The following is a 6000-nucleotide window of genomic DNA, read 5'->3' as shown; positions in this document are numbered from 1 at the left end:
CTCTTTCTTTTCAGTTTATGCATGAAGTTCTCAGGAATCAAACCAAATCAGTGTTTTACCATTGATAAAATGATCTGTTTTGTTATCAGATATTTACATAATTATTCATTGCTATTGCTCACATAAATATATACATGATTTTTTTTTGCAATGCCTTCATAAATCTCCAGATGAGGTTGATTCCTTCTGCTGAGAGATTTAATTGTTCGTATATGTTTTCCATGGGAATGATGAAAGCCAGCTAGAATTACTGCTGAGTGAACTAGAGCAATCCTGGATTATGATGAATGGAAGTAGTGAGTGATGTAAGAAAAACATTACTGAGTTTGAAGCACCTATAATTAGAGGGTCATGATATTTCAATTGAAAGTTGCCATGTCAAACATGGGACAAATACAATACTTGTCTTTCACTCCTGAAAGCTTTTGAGCAAGAAATTAGTTAATCACAAAATGGCATGTGGTTATTACACAGCAAGCTTGCATAACTTCATCAAAACAGGTCTCATTTACATCAGGAACTAATTAAACAAGTGAGAGCTAAAACAATGGGAAATGTTCCTTCGGATCTTGAGCTGATCCTGGATACACTAAGTGCTGAAATCACATTAAAAAAAATTTAGTCTTGTCACTAATGAAGAGCTAAACTTTTTCACTACAGCTTCTCATACCTGCTAGGCTCCTGGCTTAAATAAATCAGGAAACATTAATCTGGGTTCAGGTTGCTGCCTGGAAACTCCTTGTTTGACTCATTTAATTTGAATCAATAGCTCATTTTTTTATTTGTTTGCCCCATAGAAGATTTGGCTCACAGACTACAGGGTGGTTACGTCAGGACATGTCAGGAGGCAGCGGAAAGCTTACCTCTAAGGATAGTATTTACAGAGATGATGACTGTACTTAAAAGGATGTGACCCATGTACAGGAAATCATGGAGATAAAGTAGCCCTGTTTTTCTAGTAAAACTCATTTCTAATGAAATCTAAGAGTTTCTGAGACGTAACTCAAAACTGAGTGTGAGCAAGAGGAGGTTGTAAAAGGACATCCCTTCTGGACAAGAAGCCAAGGAGGTCAAAATAATGGGCTTTAATTAGAGGAGACAGAAAGTGGACAGAATACTGGATTTTGGAGGCAAGACATCAGGGGTGCAGATCTTTGCCTCCTGTACAAAGCAGTGTATATAATCAGACTCCTGGTGGCACACAGTGGACCTTAGGTTCACCTCAGTCCTCATTTCCTGAGGTTCTTTTGACACCATTGAAGTCTATTAAAGACAATCTTCTCTGGCAGTATTTCAAGAGAGAAGGGATATTATGAAATGCAGCAAGAGCAGAGAAAAATAAATTATCATTTGTAATGTCCTTTTAACATTGTGTATGTAGAGGGGGTGTGTGAGCATGTGCACACATGTAAGTAATCTGGATTTAAACTGATTTTTAAATTAAATTCTGTCAGATGTGCAAAATTAACAGGAAAGAAAATGTTTCTATTCTGCATTGTCTGCATTTGGGTAAGCTTGGCTGGTAATAGCTGTGAGTAAAGAGAAATAAGAGAAAAGCAATTCATAGCGGTGCTGCTGCTTTGGGAGAAAAAAACTGGTAACCAGTTGTGGTGCTTCACACAGGCTTTGTTACATCTCTTTTGCTTTGCCTCTCTAAAGGGAAATAGATCAGGGCCAGCACACTGTATATATTAGCAGGTTAACATACTGGGCTATACTTGCACTTTATTGTAAATGTTTTTGGTACTTCTTCTAAGTCTGTGTTTACCTTGGGTATTTTCTTAGTTCACACATGTGAAATAACAGCTGGAACTTGCCAAAATATAGCAGTCAAGTGCTGTACATGTAGTAGCTTTAAAACTAACACAGGTGTCCTAGATCCCTTACGCAGAATAAACAGAAGCACACGATCAAGAGTGTGTCTAACTCCTCTTTTCTGGAAATGACGTGCCTTGAAATGCTTGATCTGACAGTCGCGGCCTCTCAAGAAAGAAGTATCACAGAGTTGAAATGCTGTTGATTTCTACAAACAAGTCCACGGTCTTTATTTTTTTTCATATAAATGCATCATCGTCATAACTTGGATCTATCTATTTCCACCCTTTTCTTTTTCAAAGGAAAGGCAAGTACATTTAATGAGCTCAGTTCACTGCTGGGTCACACCAGAGCAGAAGGACAAGACCTCCATTGCTGGAAAGACCACCCAGAGAGGAGGAAGCTGCGCTTGCCCAGGAGGGAGGTAAGACAAGAAGGTCCCAGCAATTTTCTTCCAGAGCCCAAGGCATGAGCACCAGCAGCCTCACAAGCAGAATCCTTGAGGCCCTGGCCATACAGAAGGGGTCTGTTTCTTTTCAGTGTGAGCCCACCTCACTTCCTTTGTGCTGGAGAGGCTGCCTGTGAACAAAAAATACCATTGCATTGAGCTGCTCAGCATTTTTATGGCTTCTATTGTTTTTGTCTCCATGATTTTGCACTTCACTCCTTTTTCTATATCTAAAAGAGAAATAAAATAGGATAGAGTACAGCAATGGTAGCTAATATACACAGAGGAGGAACTTGCCATGGGCTTGTCCAGCTGTAGGCAACTACAATTGCATAAATAATCAAGAATCCCACTGATAATACACAGAAGTCATGAAAATTTGGGACAAAATTCAGGGAGGATGACATACACAAGCACCACATTCCCATGGGAACACTTGTGCCATCTTGTTGCCTTCATAAAGGACTGAAGTAGATAAACAAGCTCAGGCAAATACGAGAAAGAATAGCAGCAGGTTGCTACTCCCAAAGAGGTTCTGCTGTGCAAAGATGCCCTTAGAGTAGCATTCAAAGTACTGTAAGTGAAGACATTCACTTGGAAAGTTCAGTCAAAAGGAAGTTGGATTTTCCATAGTAATTCCATTGACCTACACTTTCTCATGAAAGAATGTGATTCATACTGTCTGTAAAAATAGAAATTAAGTCATTGGAAAAGGATCATTGATTCTCTGGAATCAATGTAATCAATTTAAAAATCTGTGAGACTGGACAGAGGCTTCCAATACTACAAATATAACTAATTTTGCATCTGCAAAATGCATCTGCATTATTAGTTCTAGCATATAAATTCCTACGGGTTGCTCTAATAAAAATAAAAGCTGAAAATTTATTTCTAATTACACCATGAAAATGTTTTTCAGAAAGAGTATAAAAAAATTCTCTTAGGATGGGTTATTTGTGTAAATTCCCAATGCTAAAAGCCTTTTTTTCACTGCAGGGCTAATCTAAACTGAACTTCTGATGTTGCCCATAGTTGCACTGGGTCTCTGTGCCTGAAATGTTGTCTGCTTTTTCCAGCTGGATCAGTTGATCTGATGAAAGATATTGCTTCTCCTTAGAGCTTACCTTGCTGTTTTTGTAGATATCATAAATCTCAGAGTGTTTCATCCTGACCTTTCTGTAGAGGTAAAAGAGTCTTGGATTCAGATCTAGATTCTTGAATACTTTTCTTGTAGATAATGTGATACATTTAGTTTTCCACGTTGTGCATGGCCAGCACAGGATTAGCATGGCATTAATTGATTGCAGGAGGATCAAGTAAGTGGATTAGAGCTGCTTCACAACCTAGAAAGTTGATGATCCTGAATGTAAACTCCCTCAACTGAGGACATGAGATGAAGAAAAGAAAATTTAATGAACTGTTCTGAGAAATGGGAAAAGCCAGACTACATCCTTTTTTCCCAGTATATTCCAGTTATCTCTTGGGATAACTATATTTTAATAGAATGCCAACTTTCTTTTTAATATGATCCTTGAAATTTCTTTTAAGCCACCTAAAATGTCATGGCTTTCTCCTTCATCAATCAAAACATATTTTTTTTAACTGTGGGATGTTTGTTCAGTAGAGCTCGCTGTTTTTCTTTCATTGATTTTCTTTTTAACATGCAGTTGTTGAAAACTTAATTTTGAGTTTAGTCAGCTTTGTTCAAGATGCATTGCTATTCCAAGTAGAATTTGCGGTATGTTTTCTGCAGTCTGGTGTAAGGGATGTAAGGCGTGATGGATGATGTTTGGAATGGAAAGATGAATGAATACAGCCATTACCAAAGCTGCTCTCTTGATCTGAAAAGAGAAATCCATTTCTTTGTTACTTCTTGATAAGGAATTTACAGCAACACTGTGCTGGAAAAAAATTGCATCTGAAAAAAAATTATTTAGACTTTGGACTAAGATGAGTTTCATGGGTTTTGTCTTTTAAAAACCTTGTGAATATAAAAACATTTTAGAAGTGTTGGTGAAGGGAGCGTGTTCCTATTTCAACTTTATGGTAATTTATTAATCTTTCTATGCAAATTTGACACATCTTCCTCTGGAAATTTTTTCTCCTATCTGTATTAGTGTTGCCCACCCAAAGTTAGTAAAAAGCAGTGGTTATTCCTGCTTTTTTATTCCTGCCTAGAAAGGTTCATTAAGTTCTCAGTCACAGTATCAGGTTGTGGCAGACAGGCCAGGGCTCAAAACCCCCTGACCAGAAGTGATGCAGCTCTGTAACACCAGTATGGCAACACATGGGAATCTATACACACAGTTTATTTTCTTCATGTTCCCTCTCAGTTGTATGGGTGTATTTGGCCATGAAAAGGATCATAATATTTGAGAATGGAAGATACTAATGAAACAGTATCTTTCAACACCACATCCATTTGCATGCTTAATTTAAATACTGCAATTGTCTGCCCAGTGACTTAATTAGCATGGCATAAAATCAGCATGAAAACTGCAAGTCTGCTGTAAAACAACTCAAACACAGGATCTCTTCCACAGCAATACTTGTTATAAATTACCTTGAATTGTCAGCCAGCATGAACCTGCATAGCCCCCAATTCCAGATGTGGCTTTACACCAGCTGAGAATCTGACCCAAATGACTTTATGCTTCCTGTCCTAATGGTAAATGGTTTTTACCACATGGCAAAGAAGCAATAACAGCCTTACAGGTAGGCAAAACATCAGGCTTCAGAGGTCCTGGAGCAAAAACCCCATTTTTTCAAATAGTTTGAAGGCTAAAGCAGTAAAAGGACCCTCATTCAACAGTATAATTCTGAAAATACAGTGACAAATAGGATAGTAAACTAACAGCTTCATTCTGAATTTCTGAGTGCAAGCAGGTTTGGCCTCTGTACCTGCAGGTTAAGTTGTTAGCCCATAAGATTACCTTGCTGATAGCACAGAAATCTCCAAATGAACAAGCTGTTTGCTCCAAGGGAACCACCACACAAACCCTGACAGGTCTTCCCCACACACCCACCTGTCCTCCCACATCCACACTCTCCTCCCTCTTTAACTTTCCTAGTGCTCATTGCCTATGAGGGGTAGGAACACATAAACTCTGCATCTCACACAAGGGGGTATCACGAAGACCTGGGAGCTTCCCAGGGTGGCACTACTGGCTTGCCAGAGAAGCTTCTGACACAGTCACTGATTTTAGGAGGGTTCACTATTGCTCTCCAAGAAACAGATCTCTAACCTTCATAGCTGTAGAGAAAAACATTAAGTCTGAATTCCCAACAGATTTTAAAAAAAAGAAGAAGGCTAAAAGAAAGGAACTCCATTTTTTAAGTTAAAGGGTTTTTTGTTTTAATTTCTTGTTTTCTCTCCAGCTGTGACTGAACCCAAGGGCTGCTGCTCTGTGAGCAAGAGGCAGCAGCTGGTGCCAGCAAGGGAAACTGGGGTGAGCTGGGCCTCTCCTTTCTCTCCTCTTCCCTCTGTCTATCCACACCTGCAGGCAGGGTATGCAAAAAGCCCCCTTCCAGCCCCCCAGAGCTGAAGTGTATCAGGGCAGAGAACTGGAGGTCAGTGTGGAGCTGTGCATGGCAGCACCATGGGGACCACAGGAATGTGACTGTAAGGTCTTGGCTGTGTGTCCTCAGACAGGAGAACATGCTGCTTCCCAGAAGTACTTTTGTCCATGGTAAGCCAAATGCCCTCTTTCAGAAAAGGCTTTCAGACACATACCCCC

This window comes from Camarhynchus parvulus, chromosome 2, assembly GCF_901933205.1.
Source record: "Camarhynchus parvulus chromosome 2, STF_HiC, whole genome shotgun sequence".
Classification (NCBI taxonomy): domain Eukaryota; kingdom Metazoa; phylum Chordata; class Aves; order Passeriformes; family Thraupidae; genus Camarhynchus; species Camarhynchus parvulus.
This window is presented reverse-complemented; position numbering follows the sequence as displayed.